Source organism: Amblyomma americanum, chromosome 5 (genome assembly GCF_052857255.1).
Source record: "Amblyomma americanum isolate KBUSLIRL-KWMA chromosome 5, ASM5285725v1, whole genome shotgun sequence".
Taxonomy (NCBI): domain Eukaryota; kingdom Metazoa; phylum Arthropoda; class Arachnida; order Ixodida; family Ixodidae; genus Amblyomma; species Amblyomma americanum.
In genome coordinates, this window is record NC_135501.1 from 81,958,823 (window position 1) to 81,984,011 (window position 25,189).

The 25,189-nt window shown below is 48.4% G+C and overlaps 1 long non-coding RNA gene across 2 annotated transcripts; it reads right to left on the reverse strand.

Moving 5' to 3' along the window:
* Positions 1-8,383: 8,383 nt before the first annotated feature.
* LOC144134845 (uncharacterized) lies at positions 8,384-22,449 on the reverse strand. 2 transcript variants are annotated; one of them, XR_013315279.1, is made up of 3 exons: positions 22,388-22,449; positions 10,964-11,053; positions 8,384-8,529 (listed from the first exon to the last, which is right to left on the reverse strand). It is a non-coding gene; the product is annotated as an uncharacterized LOC144134845 (long non-coding RNA). The 2 variants fall into 2 exon arrangements; XR_013315280.1 differs by lacking the exon at positions 22,388-22,449 and adding an exon at positions 17,444-17,681.
* Between the last annotated feature and the right edge of the window lie 2,740 nt (positions 22,450-25,189).

Below are 25,189 nucleotides of genomic sequence, written 5' to 3' on the forward strand. Positions count from 1 at the left end.
GGTCGGGGTGCTGCCTTCGGAGATGGTGCTGGATGGCCGCACACACGTCCTTCAGCGCAAAGTGCCGATCGCTGGGAGGCAGTTGATGAGCGGCGGTCGCGTGGTCGTCAGCTTCCTCATTGCCGGCGATGCCGCAGTGACCGTGCTCCCACTGTGCACGCACGGCGCATCCTTTCTGCGCGAGGCGCCCGATGCACGAGCAAATGTCCCGCACTAGTCGGGTACCGGGGCCGTTGGATTGCAGGCGGCTGAGGGCGGCGCGGGAGCCGCACAGCAGAGCACTCCTGGGAGGCGGAGAGAAAAGGGTGAGTAGCAGGTCCCGCCCGAGCCGGATCCCCATCAACTCCGCCATAGTGGAGGAGCCCAGGAAGGTTGCGTGTTGCTGGCTGTGCAGTCGCAGGGCGGGGATGGTAGCCGCCGCTGCAAGGGAGATGCTGTCTCGGTGTGAGCCGTCGGTGTGCACGAGAAAATGGTCCTGGAGCTCCTCGTGTATGACGGTTCTGGCCAGCTGCTGCACAGCACAAAGGGGCGTGCTCCGCTTTCACACGATGACGACGGTCGTTCGCCGTACCTCCGAGGGAGCAGGCCAGGGCGCGGAGGGGCCGTCGGGGGTGGGCCTTGAGTTAGCTGCTCATAATCGAGCAGCGCCGCGCCCCTTCGTGAGCGCGTGTGCGAGCGCAAGCACTGGAGCAGCCAGCCGCCGTCCGGTGTGCGATGAAGCCGATCGATATGATTCAGTGTCCTGAGCTCTACTTTACCTGAAGTGGCCACTTTCATGCCTCAGCCAACGTTGCGGCGCACTGCTAGTTTTTGGGCAGGCCGAGGCATCCACGCAGGGACTTGCGATGCTGGAGCGCTAGCTTTTTCCATACCGGCTTGCGCACCGACACGAGGGGGGCGGTGGAAGCTGCCGACGAGCGATTTCCCTACCCCGCGTGGCATTGTGCGTAACCAGGGCCATGCAGTGATGAGGAACACGTGCGACCACCTGCGCACCGTGGCAGACATTCCGGCGTCGGGACGACGTAGATGGCATTCTCCTCTCAAACTCAACACTTGACAGCGGCGGCTTCCCTAAGGAGAGGATGCGTGCTGAGTCGCGCAGTGAATGTTTCGAGACACGCCTTCCTCAGCAGACCCGACCTTCATCTAGGGATTTCAGGGAAGAAAAACGCTATAAAACTCGCTACCGAGTACGGCCGCGAAGCTCCCTGACAACTAAAGCTCTCACATCATGAACTCTCTCTCATCTGCACTCTTTTACTGAGAAGCACTCTAGTTGCTGTAATTGTACGATATGTAAATAGTTTTACAAATTTTTTCCTTACCTTTCTCCTAACCCAGTCTGCGATCCTCCTCGTCCTCTCTCCAATGCGGCCATGCTACCTGAGCAGCAACATTCCTCTTTAAGATGGGAACGACAGTGACGTTGCGCCAGACAGCTGGGATCTCAGCGATATTGAGAACAGCGTTGTAAGCGCTGATGAGGCGTCTGCACTGATTGGTGTCAAGGTTCGCAAGAATTTGGTAGGTGACGCCGTTAGGGACTGGGGTGCATTTGGCTTTTCTGCGTGGTAGACAGTGGTCCAGCTCGTGCACTGCGAAGTATGCGCAGCAAAAGAATGTATGTAATTTCCGTAGCGTCCCCCGCACAGACAGGGAGAGGTAGTGCGCCGAAGGGGGATAGAGTTCCACTCACTAGCGGTGGTGCGAAATCGTCTGCAAAGAGATCGGCGACGTTGGAGGTGCTAATCCCTCGTGCGACCGTAATACCAATTGTTGAAGGCTGTGGAGCTTTAGGCTGGAGCATTGCCTTGAATATCCGCGAGACTGAAGACGAGGTTTACCTAATGCACGGCACAGGTTTATACAGCTTCTGCGGCGAATGCGTTTTGAATGGCGATTGCAAGTCGCGTCCAGTCAATTATAGAACATCCAGTGTTCGAGCTTATTAGTGCGCCTGGCTCGTCGCTGTGTCTTGCAACGGGCTGCTCGGAGATTTAAAAGTTTGATGTCTGGGACAGGTGAGCGAGGCGCCACTGCACAACGCGATGTTGCTCAGAGAGCGGGGATTTCAATGAGCTGAAAAAAAAAACTCACTGTCACTGCGCTCAGCTTAAAAGAGTTCACGAAAGCACGGCCACCTCACCACAGAGTAGACATTCTTGTAGGGGGTTGGGTGGGCTGCAGGAACGACTTCAATAAGGAAGTGGTTCGAGACTTTGGTGTCTGGCGTCATGCGCCAAATGTAGTCGCTTGTATGCGAGGCGGAGTGAAGTCGATAGCCTTTGGGGAGGTGTGGAGACTAACGCACGTAGATCTGCCGGTGTTTATTAAGGCGAACTCGGCCGCGTGTAAAGCGTCGAGTAGGTCCGTCCCTTGCGATGTGTTTGCGCGGGATTCTGTGTGGTAGCAGTTGAAATCACAGCACAGCACATGATCCTGGGTCAGGTGTGCAGTGAGGCGGGTGATGAACCGGGCGTCCCAGCGTTGTTGCGGTCTGACGCACATAGGCGTCACTGCGGTGTCAGTGCCGCCAGCGCACACGGTTACGGCAACGCACACGATGGGGCCGCCAGCAAGGTCAGCCACTTCTACGATGGCATGGGGGTTGAACAAGCGCACGTAAATTGGCGCACGTGGAGCTCCTGTCGGGTGATTACGCTCAAGGCATGGCGCATCACGACAGGTGTCCAGCGCACACTGTGTTGCGCTACTGTATCCGATGTACCCGGGGAGAGAAACGTTTTCTGCGCGGGCGTGAGGTTCCTGCAGTGCAGGCACATCATAACTGCGTAGCGGGAAGATCGCGGCTAGCTCGGCTTGTCGGCGATGGAGAGAACGGCAGTTCCATTGTAGTATTCGCGGCCGAGAAGAAGAGCGGTTAGCCATTGCGTTCAGGGACTGCTGCGCGGCCAGGTCCGCAGTGCACAGTTGACGCGCAGGTGACTCGGGGGGCGGAAGGGCGCGCACTGCTACAGCAAGGGCTGAAATAACCAGGTCCTTTTTGTCTGGAGTGGTGGTGGTGGAGGGATGGTGGGAGCCAGAGCCGAAAAGTTGGCAGCTTGGGGAGTGCTGTTTGTTTCGGGAGGCTCGTCGCTTTGGCCGGTGGTGCCCTGCGCGAGTTGGAGTGCCTCTCGGCGAGTGGTGTGCTTGTCTGGAAACGCGAGTGGGGATAGCCCTCCGATGACTAGACCAGGGCGAAGGAGATAGAGAAAGCTTTAGAGAGCTCTACGAGGCGAGAAGGAAGCCCCGCGCGCAATGCCATCCCGGTATCAGCATGGCGTTGACAAGGGCGCATGCCTGCTCAGAAACTTCATAGTTGCCTTCCCGGTTAGCTCAGTTGGTAGAGCGACTACACCGGGGAAGCGGTGTTCCTGGGCTCGAAACCCGGACCAGCACGAATTTTTCGTAAGCTGCAAAGTTTCCGAGAAAGCTGTATAGCATTCCTCTGTAACCGTATGGCTGCGCTTGGGCGGATGAAATTGAGTATTTATTCACTTATTACAAAGCTACTTCACCTTGAGGGATTCCCCTAAACATTTGACAAATGCCTTTTTCTCTGTCAAAGTTCCGCTGGTGTCCATGCCTCTACTCATGAGGTTGCCGTGTATGTTCGCCGCGAGATCGGCCTAGAGCTGGCAGCACCATCGTGCCACTAGTGTGGATCGGCAGCCGGCGGCGCCCGGTGGTTCGCTTCCATGTTTACGGAGGGTTTTCTGTATAAGAAAACGTGCCTTCTGCAATAGATTTGTGATGAGATATTAAAATAATTCGATTTGGAGCAGAAAAACGTAAAATCGGTAAACGCTGCGCAAAAGAAGCGCGGATTGTTGGAAAACATGGGACTGGCACGCAACCATATATATGACCCCTGCTTTGTCATTTTCTCACATTTTGGCATGCGTTTTCTTTCTACAGCTCGCACGGGCCTCATGCGCGCTTTTGCCGCGCCACGCTTCCCTAACGGCCAGTTTCGTTTTTCTTCGCCTTTTAGTGTGCGCGCCGCTACCTGTGTCACAGAAGTGATTGCTCCGCATAATAATTTTCGCCGCAGAAGAAAGCTGACTATTCACGCGTGTATCGTGTTTGAACATCAACAGAACGAGATGTTACGGATTAATTTTAAATGATTTGCAAAGAGCAAGACTCCGTGTGCATGAAGTGTAATGGCAAATCATTAATAAATATTTAAACAATGGCCTTAAGTTGCAGCTTTGAGGCACTCTCGATAATGATACAAACTCTTGGGACAAACAGCCAGAATCTAACCAAATTACGGCGGCTGGCAAAGTAGCTTTTGAGCTATTTGCAGTGCATGCTCCAAATCTGTATTTTTCTCATCTTCACCAGAAGTACCTCAAGGGAAACCGCGTAGAAAGCGTTAGTCATGTCAAAGTAGATTATTGTCTGCCTGACCATGATTAAACACGTGAGGCCCACTGTATCTGAGAAAGTTGCATTAATTATTTTCCATTGTTCGCACATTTAAAAACAGCGTTTCAGTGTTGAGATCGTGTGTTTGAAATATGACGTCAAGCGTTCGTACATCACCATTTCAAAAAAGCGTCGAGAAAGAAGAAATCAGTGCCACAGGTCAAAAACTATTCAGCTCACAAGCATCGCCAGATTTGAATACAAGAACAACTACTGACAGCTTCCAACGGCAAGAAAAACCCCAGTTCATAAGGGTAAGCTGAACAAATATGCCAAAACAGAACAAAAATGACAGCGCATGCTTTGATTAGGAAGCTTGGAATTTGTGCTACTTCTGTTGAGTTATGGCTTAAGCTTCGGGATTCCCGATAGAACCTCATGTTCAGCGACACTTTCACAAGCTAAGCAGTCAGCGCTGTCTTGATAAGTGATAACAGCTGTGGTGCTGTTAGGCGCGCAAAACAAGAGCTGAAGTGATCAGCGAAAGTCTGGCATACATATTCCGGTTTGAAACAGATCCCATCACACATCTTCAGCACAGCAGCACTAACCCTATCAGCCTTTCTTAACATTCTGTTCGAGAAGATTCTGCTGTTAATCTTCACCACGTGCAATCGATTTTTTTACTCAATTTGTCTACATAATCAATATATTTGATTCCAGCCCTCACTTTCTGATTTTACATGCAGTTTTTTCTTCAAGTACTGTCTAAAATCGCAAGAAAACCATCAAGAGAATCTAGAATTCCTGCGATGACAGCTTGGTATTTATTTTCGTCACCATTCCCTGTACAACGGATGTCAATAGCTCAACGCCCTATTCAACATTCTAGATCTCGAAGAATAGACACCAATCGAAGTTCTGAAGCTCGTTTTACAGTCCAATGTAATCGCCGTAAGCGCACATAAATTTTTCTGGTAACATCTCATGATCTGGACGAAAAGATAAAAAGAATGACCGTAAAGAGTAAATCATATTTGTCTACAAGAAGAAAATGATCGCGCATCGCTTGCACACCAAAAAGAGTCACATTACATTAGATATGATTAAATTCAAAATGTTATCAGCGCAGTTCTTCATCGAATTATATTGAAATAATCCAAGGAAATAATAAAATCAAAAAGACATTCAGATTTTTCTCGTAAGGCTGTGCAGCTACATGTGCCCAAACCTGTGGACCACTCCCCTTAACGGAGACTGAAGGCCCCGTAAATGTCAGCCTTGAATATTTAAAAACCAATTTTTCCAGATTTTCCAGAAAAACTGATTCGTGAAAAAGTTAAAATACAAATTTCGCAGAAAGGAACGACAGCCGACGAGATAGTGTGATTTCTCACGAGTTGGAGTTTCCGACTGCACTCATTCTTCGCATATCGCGAGGTCTGGTCTTCTAAATGCACTTAATAAACAACGGAAGCGATCAGATCTCCAACCCGACCTTTAACCAGGACAGAATAAATTCTGTCGGCTACGAAAACTACACACTTTTAAGAGAAATAGCAGGCACTTGCACGCGATGAGTTTAGCCATGTTTTCGTGAGGAGTATAATGCCGTACTAACACTGGTAGGCATTAGCGAAGAGCACTTCCCTTTGAGCTCGGAACCCTCTCGTGTTTTGATAATACAAATTATATTCCCGTGCCATTTTCGAACGTAGTTAGACCACATTTAAGATCATAAAAGTGCCGTCAGGACTATAGGTTTCCATAGAAATCGTAAAATACGCAATGATAAGTACCCACTTCAGGTTTGATCACATGTTGGAACAAATCCTCCTCCAGAGAAACATGGAAGGAACAATAGGTATTGAACGCCGTCTTCAGTTTTAAACACCTAATAAACCTTGTCACCTACTAAATCCACCAAAAGTTCCTTTGTGTCAGACGCTGTTGTAGTTGGATCCAGGCGAGAAAGAAATCGTTTTTCTTTTGCCAGCAATTTTCGCGTTGCTTTAATCATGCGCTGCTTCGCTGTGCCAAACGTCACTCTATGGAGAGATGGTTGGCTCACCGCTTTTAACGGACGTGGTTGTTGAGTACTTTGGCACTCAGTAAGAAGCTTCTGTGGCGGGGTGCAGGATTCGTGTCAGCGAGGTTTGTCGCCACACCAGACGCGCAGTTCTGAGATTCAAGACACTCGAAGAGAGAACACGCACTCTGGTTGGCGGCACGAAGAACAGATTCACTCTGGCCACTCGCAGCCTCAGGAAGGAGCGCATTCTCGGATCGAAGCTTTCGCACCAGCGCATCCATGCGACTAGCCATTCTATGAACCATGAGAAGAACACCCTGTTAACCACTGACGGAAGGGGCGTCTTGAAGATCGACGCAAGAGCGAAGTGCCTCGAGGGGCGTTTCTGTTCCTCCGGTTTTGCAGATCAGCTCTGCAGTCGAAGCATTGCACCGTATCACGCAGGGAACATATTTGCACTTGCTGGTCCCGGATTCCATGAGAATATTGTATTCCTCGGCCTATATGTCGACGTGTTTGCAGTGAAAACGCTGCATGCAAGACATGCACGGCAAAAATTCGTGCCTACCACGAATGGGCTGGGAGCAGCGCACACATGCGTCTGCCTCGGGCGCCATCTTGATCAAAATGAACGTACTATAGCACGCGTGGATGGATGGATGGATGGATGGATGGATGGATGGATGGATGGATGGATGGATGGATGGATGGATGGATGGATGGATGGATGGATGGATGGATGGACGGACGGACGGATGGATGGATGGATGGATGGATGGATGGATGGACGGACGGACGGACGGACGGACGGACGGACGGACGGACGGACGGACGGACGGACGGACGGATGGATGGATGGATGGATGGATGGATGGATGGATGGATGGATGGATGGATGGATGGATGGATGGGTGGATGAATGGATGGATGGATGGATGGATGGATGGATGGATGGATGGATGGATGGATGGATGGATGGATGGATGGATGGATGGATGGATGGATGGATGGACAGACGGACGGACGGACGGACGGATGGACAGATGGACGGATGGACGGACGGACGGACGGATGGATGGATGGATGGATGGATGGATGGATGGATGGATGGATGGATGGATGGATGGATGGATGGACGGACGGACGGACGGACGGATGGATGGATGGATGGATGGATGGATGGATGGATGGATGGATGGATGGATGGATGGATGGATGGATGGATGGATGGATGGATGGGTCGATGGGTAGGCGGGTGGGTTGACAGATGGACGGACGGACGGACGGAAGGACGGGCAGACGGACGGATGCATGGATGGATAAGGCTAAACCCTCTTAATCGGGTGGTGGTTCAAGCCACCTAGATGACTTGTGAAATTTTAGTCTTGTCTCGACTTGCAACACACCACCTAAAATCACTCTGGTTCCCATCCACCCTACTCAGCATTCAAGGTAAAATCTAATAGCCACAACTGTCCGCTGACGTTGAACGGTACGCAAAAACATGCAGAGATTGCCAGCCGGACTAATCAAGTAAATCCAGCAATAAGATCATTACAGCCCATCGGCATGGAGCCCCTCGGCCCTTTCCCGACGTTAATGTTCGGGAACAAAACTGGGATATAAAACACAATGAGGAGTTTCTAACAGAGTGCAAAGCTTTCTGTACTGGACCCTTCGCGTGTATTGTTTTCCTGGTTTCAATTATAAACTATTGATAAACTAGAGCTGGCAGTATTTAGTTGTGTGATACAAAACTTTCGAGCTCGCCGGCTTTATTTCATTTACACAATCTTGTCATCTGAATGATATAGCGCTTTGGGTGCGGTGCGGTTGGTGCCCGTAATGAAACAGGATAAGTCACATTAGGTTGCAGTAGAAAATTAAGGATGTGTGCAGTGCGTTACCACTGCGTACACAGCTAAAGGAGCACTGTATTTTGATATGAAGTTATCTTTATTTTCTTATGTGAATTGTGTTTGCAATTCATGCAGAAATCGTTCGGCATAGTTCCTCATCATTGACACCAATACTCCTACCTACACAAGCCTTTTCCCAAATCGTTCCATCGTTCTTCTTTAATGAACTTTTAAGACTCCATTGAATGCAGGGCTGTTGCTCTGAAACATAAAAGAAAATACGCATGAGAGATTTGTTTACATTCGAAGTAAAACCTACTGGGCGCTTAGTATACCATTCTGGCAGAGTGACACTAACTTGAAGCCGGGTAGTTTGACCATTTCTTTTTACGAACTGTGTGGTGAACAGGACTGAGCTTCCTTTTTAATCAGCTGCTCAGTGAACAACTTCCAACCGTTTCGCGAGTAAAATTCGGACACTTGAGCTCCTCTTTAATGGTATGGTGCGATAGCATTAAAGGTTATTTGATACTTTATTTCTTAATTAGTACCGCTTTATATATACACACACTCAGTAGCACACACCAGTAGGCATAAGGGGCCACGTGATGCGCCAAAGTACACACAAGGCCTTCCATTAACCAAGTCGAATTAACGTGGCTCTATGGCACAGGGTTAGAGTGTCACACTCGTAACCCAAAAATGATGAGTTCGACTGATCAGCCCAATTATATTTTCATCTTAATTGATCTAGTTTGCATCCTTTTGGGTCACAATGACATTTAAGTCATGCTACCGCCGCATAGTCACAATTTATCCTGAGTGTTAACAATTTTCATTCGATAGGCCAACATGTGAGGTTACAGCCCTCTCGACCAATCTTGAAGTAGTGTGCGAACGCGCGCGGCATTTCCTCCGAACGTCGTCTGTGACTCTCAGAGGTAAAAACTGTTCTGTGCCAGTAACATGACTCTATGCACAAATGTCAGATATCGGATACATTCAGAATGTAAGAATGTATATGAATGGAAGAGCATGCCGCTCCACCTAAGCTCTACCCACGACCCTTTCGCCATGCGATTTATAGGCTACGTTCTCGCTGGTAGCTTTTTCATTGCTGCTGCGGCTGCTACTGTGCATACGATCAGGATGCTGCGCCGTGCAGCCACTTGAGGATGTTCTGCTGAGCGGCGTTTCAAGGCGTTTGATGCCACCGTTTTGCGACGAAGTTCCCCAGAGCATAACGAGAAAGTCAGTGTATTTAGTTTTTTAGAAATAAAGCAGGCATTTCGCACGCTTCAACGGGTAAGTGTAAAATAAGTAAAATAAAAAGACGAACAACACAAAAGAAATACATAATATCAAACGTTGTGTTAGTAATTAAAATCACAAAGTAAAGCATGACATATCACACTTGAATAACATTGTGATAACGGCTCAAAACTGAATAAAAAAGCAATATTTGTTCGTCTCTTCTCCAAATAAAGGCGGCATGCTATGGTAGCCTCTATGGCGAGAGGCAACTCTAATCAGACATCATTCCTAAAAAAAAGCCAATATTTGTTGGTATTTTGCAAAAAAAAAGGCGAAATGCTTATGGTAGCCGCTATGGCGAGACGGTTTTGTGGAATCTTTAACGAGGTCATCTTTACATGCAATGGAAGTTATAAAAGATGATAATGCCTAAAGCTTTCTATTTTCAGCCAGTAATTAATTATTAGCAAGACGAATATTCGAAGATGGTCAGTCGCAGTGCCGTTAAAGGTTTTCAATAAAGCTAACAGGGAAGCTTTCTCTTTTTTTCAAGTTTTTTTTTTAAATCTCCGCATTGGTGGGCTTCCCAAACCGCGCACGAATATTCAGGAACCGTGGGCCTTATATAAGTCTTATACGCCTTAAATTTTAGCGAACTGGCCCACTTTCTCACACGGTACTTTAAAAAACATAGCTCTTCGCGCAATAAATGGAAATGCTTCTTCAGAGAGATGCGCGCGGCACAGGCTATGTTCACGGCGTGGTCACGTGATTGCGGATGCTCTGTTGCGATGAAACCCGCCACCCGCTCAAAGGGAAGCTTCGCCTCAGCAACTGGGGCGATAATAGCAGGGCTTTGTGTAGAGAACTGTTTTGTTATATTCCAGTTGTGACGGTCCTTCCTTTATCTAGCTTAATTTCGAGTGCTGCAACGTGTGCAGCAGTTCATCAAGTCTTTGTCCGGTGGCACAAGAAGTATCTTAGTACACAGTGCCTTTCTTACAGCTATGGTAGGACATCGGCCAATTTTTGTGAATGGCAGCTCTGTTGTTTTATATCCTGTGTGCTGGTTACTGCTACAGTGAATGAATGTCCTATCTTTGTTCCTATACATTTAGGAACCAAATGCACAGGAGTATTACGCAGGAAAAGTTCCTTTTTCAACATACTATGTAGTACGGGGCTATGAAAGACTGCTTCACATGGCAATGAATACTGAGCTCTGACGTGCCCTGAAAAGCAGCGCATTATCGTCATATTTTTCCAGTCAAAGATGTGAAAGATGATTTTTATTTTTATCCTGCGCCATCTGTCTGCTATTGATTAACAATTATAGCTATTTCAGCATTACCTTAGCAAGCTGAGAGTAATGGCGACAATACGACTGCAAAGTATTCATTATTTCACGCCTAAAAATAGTCCACAAAAAGCACCAACGTACCTTGAATGCCTGAATAGTTGCTCATCACAATGCTGTCTGAGTCGGCGTTAAGAAGTGAATACGTCTTAAATAGTGCTCCTGGTGCGTCTCCTGGAGTTTAAAAAGGAAATACTGATTCATGCTCTTTTCTTGGGCTGAAGCTGGTTTGTTCAGAAAATTGCCTTGAAAGGCGACAGCCGAGGTTTCGAAACACATAAATTTTAAGAAACAATCGCTCTAGGCTTGGTTCATTAGCAGATATAGGACCCCTTCTTAACGCGGAAATCAATTATGAAGTTACCCATTTCATTATCACAACTTCCAATACTAGTGTGGAAGCACTGTGTGTCGGACATCGTATTACCCGCAATTCAAGCCATGCGCTTGATGCACGGGTAAGAATCAAGTATTTTCCTTTTATTTTCTGCAATTTTTGGATCAGGCCACCTTTGACAGTAGGTAGCCTTTTCTTTTGGCACACGCCTTCTGTCTTTAGACTTATGCACGTTTCGATTTTGACTGACCTGTTATTTTGAAGAAAGTGTTTTGCACGTAAGATAGGAATATCTCAGGATGAAGTGAAGTAAATAACGCAAGCATTCTAGCCTCCAGCAGAGTTGCACACTTGTTGTGGTGCGAGAAGAACGGCCCAGTTGTCTACAACGCTTTCCCTCCCACGCTTCCGAAACCGTGCTTTGCACGGTTGCGCACTTAGACCTTACGATGTTTACGTGAGAAAATACAGACAACTGTGCGCGTGATCGCGTGGCGAGGGCATTCTTTCCTTTTTTCTCCTCCTTTTTCACTTTAGAAGGGGTGGTCTCCGCCACGCACTCTGGCCCGCCACAGCTCACATTTACGCGTAGAATAAACAACCATACCGCACGGACGTCTCGACTAGGGCTCCTTCGATTGCAAGCTCCCTATAATTAGTGACCAGGTTTTCAACGCACCTAATTAGCGCAGGGCCATGTCTTTCCCCACCGATTAAGGCAAGCGTCAACACGAAGAGGTGGAATGGACCATAATAAACATCACACGTCCAACCCTACCCAGACCACAACAGCGACCCACGTACCCGGTGCAGCCGTCTCTGCTGTCACTGTCTGCCACCATACTGCGAACGTAACCAGGCTCTGCCATTCTTATAAATGGAATCCCGATTCAAGTTCTTGAGAATTACAACGCAGCAGCACACAATTTCATTACGTAGCCGGCTCTCTTCCATCAACAGGTACAGAAAAGTTGTCCGACATATTGGCCTCGTTCCGAAAACATTCCAAAGCTACGAAGACCTGAAGGCAGCCTTACTGCGAATAACGGCCGCGTCGTACGCGACCAGAATACAACAGTCACTCTCCAAGGAGGAGCTCGGCGAGAGACGGCCAAGCAGGCGCCTGCGGCGAATGCCGCGACTTCTTGACATAAGTGCGGAGACCAAGGACATTGAGGTGCTACGCGCACTTCTTCGTAGACGCCTGCCATCCCATGTCCAAGAAGTGTTTGCAACAGGCACCAATATGAATTCATGAAGGTGTCCACACCATACGTCCCGGTCACCCGCATGTCCATGCAATTGTCGCTGCCGGCCGCTCCTGTCACAACTCCCTGGAACCTTACCTTACATCAATTACCGCTGCCCATTCAGAGGTTGACCGGATTTGCACTCGGCTCGAGAAAGTTATTACGGCAGCTACTCGGCGAAAGCATTCCCCACGCCTTGGGGGCGACAGCGTGAGCGAATGAGTCTGCAGGCCCACGGATGTTATTTTATCATCGACGCTTCGGAAACAACGCCCGCCAACGCTCGCCACTGGCCAGAAGCCGGCCAGCCCACCACTAGTGGTGGTAAGCAGTTGATGCCAAGAGTGACGCCGCTTTCACGTCGTCTACCGAATCACCGGACAGAAATTCATCATTATCATCCCAGCTCAAGTAACCGCCCTCCCAGCAGGAAAAGCAGAACGCATTACAGCTGTAATTTTCTGACTCCAGGCAGTGAACGGGCTACACACTCCTGTGTAGAGAGAGTGCTTCGCGGCGCTTATCCCGCGGCTTCGGAGAGTCTACTGGTGGGTGTTCTTAGTCGGTGATGGCGGATTGCATAAATGGTGCGGATTTTTTGATCAAACATTGACACCTCATCGATATAATGCGAAAGCGCTTCTTTGACTCAGCAAGTGACCTTTTTATTCAGGGCACAGCAGGCACAACTACCGATCTGCTACCCTCATGCGCTACAAATGCCAGGGAGCCGTTTGAAGCCCTGAATCAATAATTTCCGAACCTGAAACCACCCTACTCAACACGTATGCCACGACACTCTGCATCATAGCACCAAGACCGACTGTCTTCTCTCGTCCATGGCACCTATCTCCTGACTAAATCAAGATGGCCCTTGCAGAATTAAAAGAAATGCTGCAACTTGGCATCCTCCAGAAGCTGATAATCTCAACTCCATGTCCACAGGAGGTCATGAGACTGCACGCCATGCATATACTGGCGGCTCGTGAATAGCAAGACCGTTTCCATTGCCACAAAAACCACCTCAGAGTGGAAGCAATCTCGCTAGCGCGCGCCGAAGAAGGTTCTGGAACATTGGGAAAAGAAACACCGCAGAGCGCCTAACCTTCTTCGTGTTCCTGCCCTTTCCACTCAGCTCGCAGGCCCGGCACCAAAAGAAACATCTCCGCGCGCGCCGTCGGTAATTGGAGAAGGTTTGAATAAATTCTACTCATTCTCGACGAAGAGGGCGTAGCCTTGAGCGTGCTGAGTGATGCCCTCTCTCCTTCGCTCTCGAGAAGGATCTGGAAGGTTCTGGAAACCGGTCTCCGCGCCCACGCCCGGCGTGAGCGTGAGAAGAAAATTGTACGCTGATACTGTTGTGTATGTGCGCACCTGCCTTGGCGCGAAGAACGAACAGGCGCGGAGCGCGTTTATATATGAAAGGCGTTGACCGCTGTCTGTCAGCCCGAGCCGCCCTTCAAGCTTCAGAGAAGCGCCAGCTCGACTACAGGGTCAACAACGCTCGCCCAGCCACGGACCAGCGAGAGGCAGCGTGCGTCAGCCTGCGGGACGGCTTCGTCGTGGTCCTCCGGTCACCGGACTGACGCAGTGCCCGGTGAAAAAATTGTTTTGTTTGTCACTCTCTTATTAGTGCACTTTAGGTGCAAGGCTTTTTGTTCTAAAGTACAACCTTTGTCCGTAAAGTTTCGAGACTGATTTATTTTTTTCTCTAGAATTTGTTCCCCAAAAGAAATTTTGGTGCGTAGGTGTAGAGCCATTCTTTCGGGCTAATTTTAGCTATTTATGTTAACTGCTGTGGCAGCCGCTAGATGGCACTACATAGAGAAAAATACATTGTCACTAGTCATCTGCGCGTTCTACTGTGAGTGGATGTTGAAAGATGGACGTCCACTTCGAACAATGTGTAAACATAAAATTCTGTGTGAAGCTTAGCAAGACAGCCACAGAGACATGTGAGCTCCTTCGTGACGCTTACGGAAACGAGACATTATCGCAGGCGCGAATTTTCGAGTGGCACAAGAGGTTTGTTTCGGGGAGAACATCGGTGGAAGACGACACAAGGCAGGGGCGCCTTTCAACCTCATGAAATGAAAACAACGTGGCTCGGATCAGGGAAATTGTACAGCAAGACCGCACCATTGCAGTCCGCATGCTATCAGATGCTCTCTACATAAGTGAGACAACATTCCACCACATTTTGCGTGAGAACCTGGGGAAACGAAAGCCGAATGCTAGACTTGTGCCTCGCTCACACAGGACGAAAAGGACACGCGGACATCAGTGAGCGGTGACTTGCTCTCCGAGGCCGAGAAGGAGGTTGCATTCGTCGACAGCATCATTGGTGAAGACGAAACAAACATGTTTTCAATACGATCCTGAAACAAAGAGGCAGAGCGCCGAATGGTGGTCCACAAGCTCTGCGACGTCGAGAAAGGTGCGGCGACAGAAAATAAAAAAAAAGATAGTGATAGTTTTTTTTCGATGCCAGAGGTGTCATACACCACGAGTTCATTCCACAAGGGCAGACGGTGATTCAGGAGTTTTATATCCGCGTGCTCCAAAACACGCTTTATGCACTGGACGCCGTCGCCCTGACTTATGAGCATCTGGACAATGGAGCCTTCTCCACGATAACGAAAAGCCACATAATGCTGTCAGTGTGCAAAATTTCTTGCCAAGCACAGCATTACTGTACTTCCCCGTCCGCCATACTCGCCTGTTGACCTCTCCCTATCCGATTTTTTTCCTGTTTCCTCGTGTGAAGAGGTCCTCTAAGAGGTCGTAGGATGGGAAGCGTGAAGGCCAATCAAGACGCCACCACAAACAGCTGACAGTCCTGCCAAAAGAGGCGTTTTCCAACTGTTTCCAAGACCTCAAGAAACGCTGGAAGCTGTGTATAGACTGCATGGGAGACTACTTCGAAGGGGTGCTGCACAAATGATTGAAAGGTAAACGCATTTTTTTAATTGGACTCAGTCTCGGAAATTTACGGACAAAGGTTGTAGGCTCTCCCGAGTGTTACTTTGCGCGAGTTGCATTGTGTTGCGAGTCACTTTGTATGTGCTCGTATGAGTGATTGTGAAATCCTCTGTATCGCCTCTTTGCTGAATGAACTTTGTTTTACTTGTGAACCTTTGGCTCCGACCCACTCTGTGGCTTGTGACTTGCGATAGCTGGGCACCAAACGACCACCCCGCTATCACTTTTTTCTGGCTGAGCTTGCCACGCTGAGTCGGGGGCACTTCCTCCATGACCGAGGCCGCTACCCCGATACGCTCTAAGGGTGCCCGGGAAAAGTCGTACAAGAGCGCGAAAAGGCGAAACGCGATCAGTAGCCACTGCCCAACATACAAAATTTCTCGTCAGCTGTGCAGGGCACAGCAATCTTCTAAAAAAATCTAGCTCGGGTTTATGAACAAACTCCTGTAACAGAAAGAGACGTTCCCAAACCAGTAATCCCGATTTCATTCGGGCTGTTCGAGTTCTTAAGAATACACTTCTGACTTCGTAACGCTGAGCAGACCTCCCACTGTCTCATCTACTCCGTCGTACATAGTCTTCCTTTCGTCTTTTTTTATGTGTATGACACCATTGTTGATAGCGCTCGTGTCGTGTCGTTTCTTCCTGTGTTCTCGTACTGTTTGCACTGTTCAATCCTGCCATGCACCAACTAGCTCAACTCTTCTTATTTGAAATCCTTGTGGCAAGAACATCTCTCCAAGAGAACCGACGCCACCTCCGTGCACTCTTCCAGCGGCTTTCCTCAAACGGCGTAGTCTTGAGTACCGAAAAGGGTGAGTTCGGACGGCATGCTTACGAATTTCTCGGATACCCCTTGGTCTCCAACGGCATCCGCCCACTCCCCGACCAAGTTCAAGCCATAATCGAATTTCTCAAGTCCACTTCAATTACGAAGCGGCGCCACTTTCCAGGGCTCATGTACTTTTACTGGCTATTGACCAAAACTGCGCCACGCTGCTGGAATCCCTCTACCGCAAGCTTTGCGGCAAGCACTCAGTGGAAGCACTAACGTTAGACACCGTAGTAGATGAGGCCTTTAATGGCATCAAGCACGCTTTGGCCGATGCCAATCTACTTGCCCGCTGATACCATGATTATCCACTAGCGCTAATTACACACGCTTCCAACACAGCGTTTGGAGCTGCCCTTCAAAAGCTGGTCAGTAGTAAGCGTCAACCGCTTGCCTTCTTCTCAAAATGCATGGCTCCTTCCCAGACAAATTTCATCGCTTTCGGCGCGAACGTGTCGCCATTTACGTAGCAGCACGTCATTTCCGCCACTTGAAGGCAGAGCGCTCACTCTTTTCACCGATCACAAGCATCTCATTTTATCAACTCGCCGATCGGCATCGAGATGTGCGCACACCATGGGAAGTGCGACAACCCGCCTTCACCTCCAAGTTCCCTACGGACAAATCCAACACATCAGTGATGATGACAACAGCCTTGCTGAGGCCATCAGAAGCGTCAGTTCCGTCGCACTATGTCGTTCGAAAATATAAACTTCCTCCTCGATTCCCTTCGAAATGCATGAACTGGTGACAAGGCAAGGGAGACGACTGGGTGCTGTCTTAGCTACGGGCAGCGTAAACATCTCTGAAGCTCGAGACAGTCCCCATTGAAGGTGTGCGAGTCGTTTGCGGTACTTCTACTGGTACACATAGACCGTTTTTGCAAGTCCTTTTCTGCAAGAAAATCCTCGATTCTTTGCGCAACCTTCCCAGGACCAGAATATGTGGAACCCAAAAATTAATCGGATCCCGCTTGTTCTGGTCGCCAATGAACACTGGCATTCGCGACTTCGTCTGCGCGTTTGCGTCATGTCAGTTTACGAAAGTGCACCACTACTCTGTGCCTTCAGTGCAGCGTTTCTAGCGGCCGAGCTAATATTTCGTAGTTGTCCATATCAATATCGTTGGTCAACTCTGAATTTCATAAGACAACCGGTACTTACATGCGTGGGTCGCTTCATCCGATGCCCTCGGGCAATGCTGGCCGATCCCTTACATCATAGCGGCTATAGTGTCACTGCAGCCTTCGTCTCAAATTGGGTGGCGCGGTTTGGCTGTCTCACAACCATTGTCACGTTCCGTGCCTGCCAGTGCTGGTCATCGCTTTTCACAGACCTCCTCCAACTTGTCGAAGTGGCGCGGCTGCAATCGGCTGCTTCATCATCTCAAAACAAACGGGCTAGTAAAGCGCTTTCATTGCCACCTCAAAGCTGCACCTGCGGCGCGCACATGGGTACTGGCCACGTGAGTCGATCGATCTTCCGCTCAAGCTGCTCGAAATCCTACCCGCATTCAAGGAGGACCTTTCGTGCGCCAGCGCCGAGTTTGTTTACAAGAGCCATCCTCATTTCCAAGTCGAGTTCCTCGGAGCTATTGAACGCGCCGATTCGCCCGCAGCAAGTGCATACGTGGACCAGTTCCGCGATGTTGTCCGCTACCTCTGAAGACAGCCTTACAGAGCCAGCCACCCACGCACTCTGTACGTGACTCCAGAATTAAACCCAGGTGCGCCGGTTCCTGTCAACCAGATTATCTCGCCAACTTCTGTTTCCTTGAATGGCGCCTCTCTACTTACGTTGTCAGCTTGAACGGAACATGAGACATAATAATGCTAGCGAGCGGCTGATGCTGTGATGTCTCGCGCCCCGGGACTCGCACCACCCGGAAACCTTCCCAACTGACTACAAACACCTCCGGCTCGTCGCGTATTCTAGCACCGCAGCTGCTTGTCGAAGTAATCGCTCTGCCTGTATCGAGGGGGGGTCTTTGAATTGCACCCGACTCGCCGGCGCCAGGCTGCGTGTTTCATTGCCACGCGTCTGACGCCCATGCTCGGAACGGTCGTGCACTTTAACCTTAGGGATTTTACGCGAGACAATCGAGTCAACATAACTTAGCAGGCGCGAAAATACAGGGAAAAGAGCAAGCACGTTGCACAATAGAGGTGCTCCGTTTTTTGCTCTGCTACATGCTGGCAACAGAGCAGCCTCCCCCAGTCCTGCCGTCATGCCAAAATCTTATTCATACCCAACACTTGGCGGAACGAGACCTCTACCCTCTACCCGCACAACATGGTGGACTTCAGCCCCCATCGGTCGGCACCGGACGCCATGCTCCAACCCACAAAAGATCTCTTCGGCCCTCTAATGACGGGTCACATAAAGGATATCCTAGCCTTGAATCACTACAAGGTCTTTAACCGCCCTGACCATTACGACCTTGATCAATATTATTCCCGCCGTAGCAAAACTCATTAGGAAAGGCAATTAACGAATTACACGCTACGTCGTTCCCCTAAAGCGTAAAATGAAACGGTTAAGAAAATTGAACAACACAAGCACAATTCCTGAGTATAACTCTCAGTTCCACTCTCAAACTCAGTTATAAAAAGCAAGCTAAAGCTCGTTAAACAGCGTTACGGCAGTACCAAAACTTGCGGGTTCATGGAAATCGCGCCATAAAAGCTCTGGATATATATATAAATTCCAAACGCTCTAGAGGAAAGACAAAATCCTCTATATAAACAAATGCAGACACTTTAAACAAACATTTAAGCCAGTGTTTACGCGTGAAAAAGGCTCTACTAACGTTACCATAGCAAGCGGATGCAAAAACCCACTGGCAGATTCTCCAAAAATCTTCGAAGCTCGAGTGCTTACGATGTTGTTAAACATTGATGAAAAAAAATCTGACGGATCAGAACAGATTCGAAACAGATTTAATGAACAGTGGGCGGAGCATACCAGTAAAACTCTTGGCGAAAATACATTACAATTCAAGCGGGTATTGCTTTCCTGCCGAGTGGAAAGAAGCAAAAATTTTTTTTCCAAGATAAGGCATTATTTCCTGTGCCGCTAATTATCGGCCCATGTCTCTCACATGTACTGGTTTCAAGTCACTGTAGCACATTATTTTAAAATTTATAGCAAATGTTTTTGCAGCCAATAGCATACTCCATAGAAACCAACAGATTTAGTAGTGGCCCATCGACAGCTACACAACTAACAGAAATTCTTTACGATTTTGCACAATGTATTCATATTTAGTCATAAGTTGATAGCGTTTTCTAACCTTTTTATAAGGCTTTTTATTCAGTCTCCCATGTGAAACACCGCATTAAGGTCACAAATACACGGACGAAGGACCACTGATGCGGTGGATATATAATTACTTTTCTGACCGCTATCAATAAGTGCAATATGATCACCATGCCTCAAAATTAGTTCCTGTTACTTCTGGAGTCCCTCAAGGTACGGTTTTAGGTCAGCTGTTTTTCTCAGAGTTTATATACGATATATCCCTTAAAACAGAACTTAAAATCCGGAACTTTGACGATTGACTGCTACACAACGAAAAAAAGGCCGCTATGTTTCCAGGTCGATTGTAAGAAAAATTCTTAATTTAGACTGTGCACTCTTTGAATGGCGAGCATATTCAAAGAGTGACTGAAGAGCGGTGCTTGGGTGTTCTGATCACTTCTGGATTAAACTGGACGCATGATGAAATAACAACCGCCAAAGCAGTGACGATGTAGGAGTTTCTTAAAAGGACTCTGCACCATTTCACGCGTGATAAAAACTTCAGTATTGTATAAATTATCCGCCCATTGTAATTGGACTAAAGATAATGTAAGAACGATAAAAATAGCGCAGAGAAAAGAGTTTCCTGCACGTGTTGGACTACGTAATTCTTTATTAGTGCGTGAACTACACAATTTGATGTTTGGCTGGTTCTGGGAAGGCCGAACCGAGCTAGTTTCGCGAAACCGCATTTACCTCGCTCACAACAGTGGAGGATGGAACATGGGATGATTGGCAACGTTTGGCAGAGTTTTATGTGCCAAATGGATCATACACCTTGTAGGCCAGACAGACTATGCAGGTAGGCCCCTACTCTTGTACTGGCTAGAGAGCCACCGTCTTTTCCTGGGGCACCGCGCCCCTGGAAACAGCACGCCCTCTACTATGGTCCCTTTGTCGTACAACGCCGCAGAAGCGCTCATGTACGCGCAGCTTCAGGACGCTCTCTCCGAAAGGGCTTGCAATGGCATGGCCGCATCGGGACTCTGCGAGACGTTTTGTCTTCCTACGCTGCCACCGGACGCAGATCCAGTAAAAACGCCCGACCCTAAGTGTAAGGACGTCCACTGTCCCGACTTTCCCGAAGCGGTCAGAGATTTCCGCTGGCGCGTTCGGGGGAGGGGGGAGGGGTGGTACTACCGACCGAAAAGAGCGCCTCCTCCTGTTTGAAAACCTACCAGACGACAGGTGCATCAATTGCGGTCGCTTAGAAACACAAGAGCACGCACTGGACGACCGCGTTGTGGCGTGGAAGTTCGCCGGTTCGCCACGCTGTGTCGGCCTCGCGCACGGCGAGACCACGCGGAGCTTTCGAGCGCGTGCTTGTGAGGTCAGACGGCTTAATTTTTTTGAAAGAAAGAAAATGTGGTTTTTACGCTCGGCGGCCACACCGACAAATTGCTCCCGCACCCCTAAACGACTGACAGTCTTGCTATAGAACTTTTAGACTCCGAGCTGTTTACTCTGAGCCAGGGCTTTTGTGTGGAATTGGTTTTCCCGCCACCACGGGAGCGCGGTGCTTGAAGCCGCACTTTCGTAGTGGCACCTGTGGTGTAGAATGCTTATAATTGTTTCTTTGCTCTTTTTAATTCTTTTTCATCCTCCGCTTTTTACCCCTCCCAATTTCTTATTTCCTTTATTTTTCCTCACTCGTGTGTGAAGCTATTGTGAATTATACCCTGTAAGAGGCCGGTGGACCATCTGCAAACCAGCTTGCTTTCTGCAGGCTGTTTGTCCTGAGGTCTTCTGCAATCTGTATGTGCAGACTGGAAAGCACACTCAAAATTTTTGTATCTCCGTGAATTTGTAACACTCCGGCCTACAAGGCACTCTGAACACAAATACTTGCATGTCCCAGTGACTCGATTAAGAAATAGGGATATATAACTCGCGGTTTGAAATTTACTGTTCATAGTTGTCTGTACGCGCTGTTGAGCAGGTTGCCTATTGTATAGCGAGCATTGCATTTGCAACTTATTTAAGCACATGTTTGTCTTCTATACCTGAGTTGCTTGTGTATTATGAGTTTTGAATAAATTTTCATTGCTGCTACGCCGCCGAGTTATTCAGTTATTTGTGAATGCTAGTCACCCCAAGTAACGAGTTTTTTTTTTAAGCCATTCTGGCTATCTTCCTGTTCCCCAGACTGCAGTCCCCACTACGTTACAACGCGTAGTACGTGTGCTCCCTTTATTACTGTATATGCTTCATCTGTCCTGCTAACCTCACTGAATCCTATGAAATCTTATTTAATACCCACTAGTTCTTTGAACAGCACTGCTAGACTAGCCTTACTGAATAAGGTTCTATAGCGTTGATGGTTGCCAGATTCAGTTTCCAATGGCGTCCTACCCAGGACCAGAGGTTATGGACACCTTCCGCGGCGTCACAGGTCTCACTGCCGCCTTGGTGAGTTCCTATGCAGCCTCTGGCGGCTTAGGGCCGGAGTAAATTGGTGTATGCATTTAGTAGGGCGTGGCCGATTACTACTGCATGGTCGCCAAATCTTGTTCTGATGGAGGAATACGTCGTAGGCTATGGTCACCGAGTTCAGGCCGCATTCCAGGAGTGGTATGCATTTCCATCAATAGGCCGTGTCTTTTTTTTGTCCGGTGGAGAATCGCGCGGCATCGGGATTCTAGCCGCGGTCCGCTTGCACGTGAGGCGGGTGTTCTACCTCCACGCTATCGCCGCTCTATTCGCAATGTGCCTCAAATTTGCCTGAAGAAATGGGCACAATTATACCAGGACATTATAGTTTTCCGCTTCCTGTCTGAAGGTTGCGCTAACGAAATATTCATTTCTTACCTCTGGCGTCCATTCGGATCATCACTGTATTATTACTTCCGGTTTCGAGCGTAATGTTGACAATAACAGTTCTGAAAGTGAAAGAAACGACTAGTGACAATTCATCATCAGTGTCGTTATGCCTTCCTTTGCTGCAGCGTGTTCTAAACACTATTACCATTATCAACATCACTTTATTCTCTGCTGTACAAGGTTCTATAACCTTACAATTAAACATGTAAGCTGCCAGCAGTGGCCACCATACACTCGCCAACTTCCGCATCTCTACCACCCACCTTACACTAATGTCTCCTGCTACCGTCGCGTTATTTTGGTATCCATTCGTTAACTTTAACGACGATCGCTTATCTTCCCTTCGCATTACATGCGAGCCCATTCGAACTTTCCCTTGATTTTGCCTGGGTTGTCTGCGTCGGATTTCTTCCCTATCCCACTCTACTCTTTTCTTTTCTGTTAAGAATACGCCTATAATTTTTGTTACCATGATTTCTCGATAACAAGTCAGCTCAACATAGGACGAACATGAGAGAGGTAGATGGGGCGACGCGCAACTTACAACAGATTTTTTTTATTCAAGGACTCGCGTACTCTATAGGTACGCAGTCACACCACCTATCAGCTGCAGTACACATCAAAAGGTTGGACAGGCTCACCGAACGGTACATGGAAAAACGATTAACATGGGGCTGGCTGAATATGATCAAAGCAACCGATGTTTAATTAAAAGAAAAGGCAAAATAGCACATGGTGTGAAGGGCCAAAGTAACAAGATTGAATGGGATCTGGAAGGACAATAACGTATTGAAATTTCATTAAAAAGGTAAAAAAAACAGGAGGACATGAAACAACATAAACCCTTCGAAAATGGCTTTGCGTATTTAACCCTTGGGACCACCGTATAAAACACGCCCGTAAAAGTGTTCTTTACGCTGGAAATCTTTTTAAATAGCCTTCTTCAATCTTTTACAACAAGGGCAATGCACCACTAACACACTTCAGGCCCTTTTGCTTGATCAAAAAACAGATTTCGGTTCACGGTGTGCAGTTCTCAGAAATGTTCACGGACTCCACGGCGAAGTGCAGCTTGTACGCATTCGAGCGCTGCTTTAGAATCAGTGAAAATGGGCTACTTCTGGGGGCTTTCCTGATTGACATGCTCAACGGCGCCACGAAGAGCGGGTATTTCTGCACCTGTCGAAAAAAGTACGATGGGTTGTCTTAGCCCTAATTTCGGAAGATATTGCGGGAATGACCACGGAGCTCTAAGAGCTGATTAGGTTCACTGAGCCGTTGGTGTAGACGTGCAGCTGGTTTCCGTGGTCTTTATGGTAATATTTAAGTGACTTGTTTTAGTTCTGTCGGCAATAAATCGACGTTCTTCCTGATGCTCGGTATAGAAAGAAGCACATGAGCTTGGTACAGGCTCCACAGGGGAGAGGACGGTCAAAAGGCGGGCGTACACTGGCATGGTAGAATAGCTTGATGTGCATCGATGGAGTTTGCAAATGATGTACGCGGCCTGGTAACACGAAGACTGGCCAGATTGTGAGTGAACCTGGAAGAGGTGTCGAAAATGCGCTTTCAGGAAGTCAACGGTTAGGAAGGTACTGAATGGATTATCCTTCGCGATTAGTACGAATGCGGCCGTAGGAGGCACATTTAGGCAATCCTAAGCAGGTCCGGGGAGCTTGAGTTGAACGCTTTGTAGACATCGTTATTTTTTCTAATGTTTCCAAGTGCGGAGAGGCTGTACGAAAGTAATCACACGAATAAATCCTTCTACAGCTACACCATCAACCGCAATCACGCTCCTCACGACTTTCCCCTAAGAAAGGCAAGAACGTAAGCAAATGCTCCAAGAGAGTAATGGCTTCTTTCTTTGGGTATTGAGCCATCCGGGAACAAGTGGAAGAAATGCTTCACGAAGACGTCATGCAGCCATCAAACATGATGATGATGATGATGATGATGATGATGGGGGTGAATTTTTATGGCACAAGGGCATCTGCGGCCAAAGAGCGCCAACGCACAAGATACTTTCGCTTGCTCAAGGTGAGGTCAAAGACCCATTTCCCAAGCATTTCACTCTGAATAAGTCGAGCACCAGGCAGGGGAAAGCTTGTACCCTTTGTATCACTGGTGGGTACCCGGCGGCACTCGGGATCGAATCCCGCACATTCGCATGCGAGGCGGATGCTCGACCACTTGGCCACAGCTGCGGTCGCCAGTCATCGAAGAGACCCTGGGCAGCACCAGTTTGTTCTAGTGAGGAAGAATGACGGCGAACTTCGATTCTCCTTCGATTACCGCCGCTTGAACAGCGTGACGAAGAAGGACGTCTACCCCATCCTCCGCATCGACCACACTGGATCAGCTCTGCAACGCCAAGTATTTCTCATCGATGGACCTCAAAAGCGGCTACTGGAAAATTTAAATGGATGAAACAGATTGCGAGAAGACCACATCCTTTCTTTCGGATGGCCTCTTCGATTTAAAGGAGGTGCCACTTGGTCGCTCTTCCTCACCAGTCACGTTTAAGCTAATAATGGATACAGTGCTGTCAGGCCTGAAGTGGCCAATTTGTCTAGTATATTTAGATGACGTTGTTGTTTTCGCCTCGAACTTTGAAGAGCGCGTTAACAGGCTTCGAGCAGTACCACAGGCAATCGAGTTGTCCGGTCAGAACTTGAAAGCACAGAAGTGCGACTAGGACACATCGCTGGCAAGGAGGTAAAATTCCTAGTCCCGCCGAAAACAGCTGCTATGACACTAGACCGATAAGAACAAGTAGGACTGATAAGA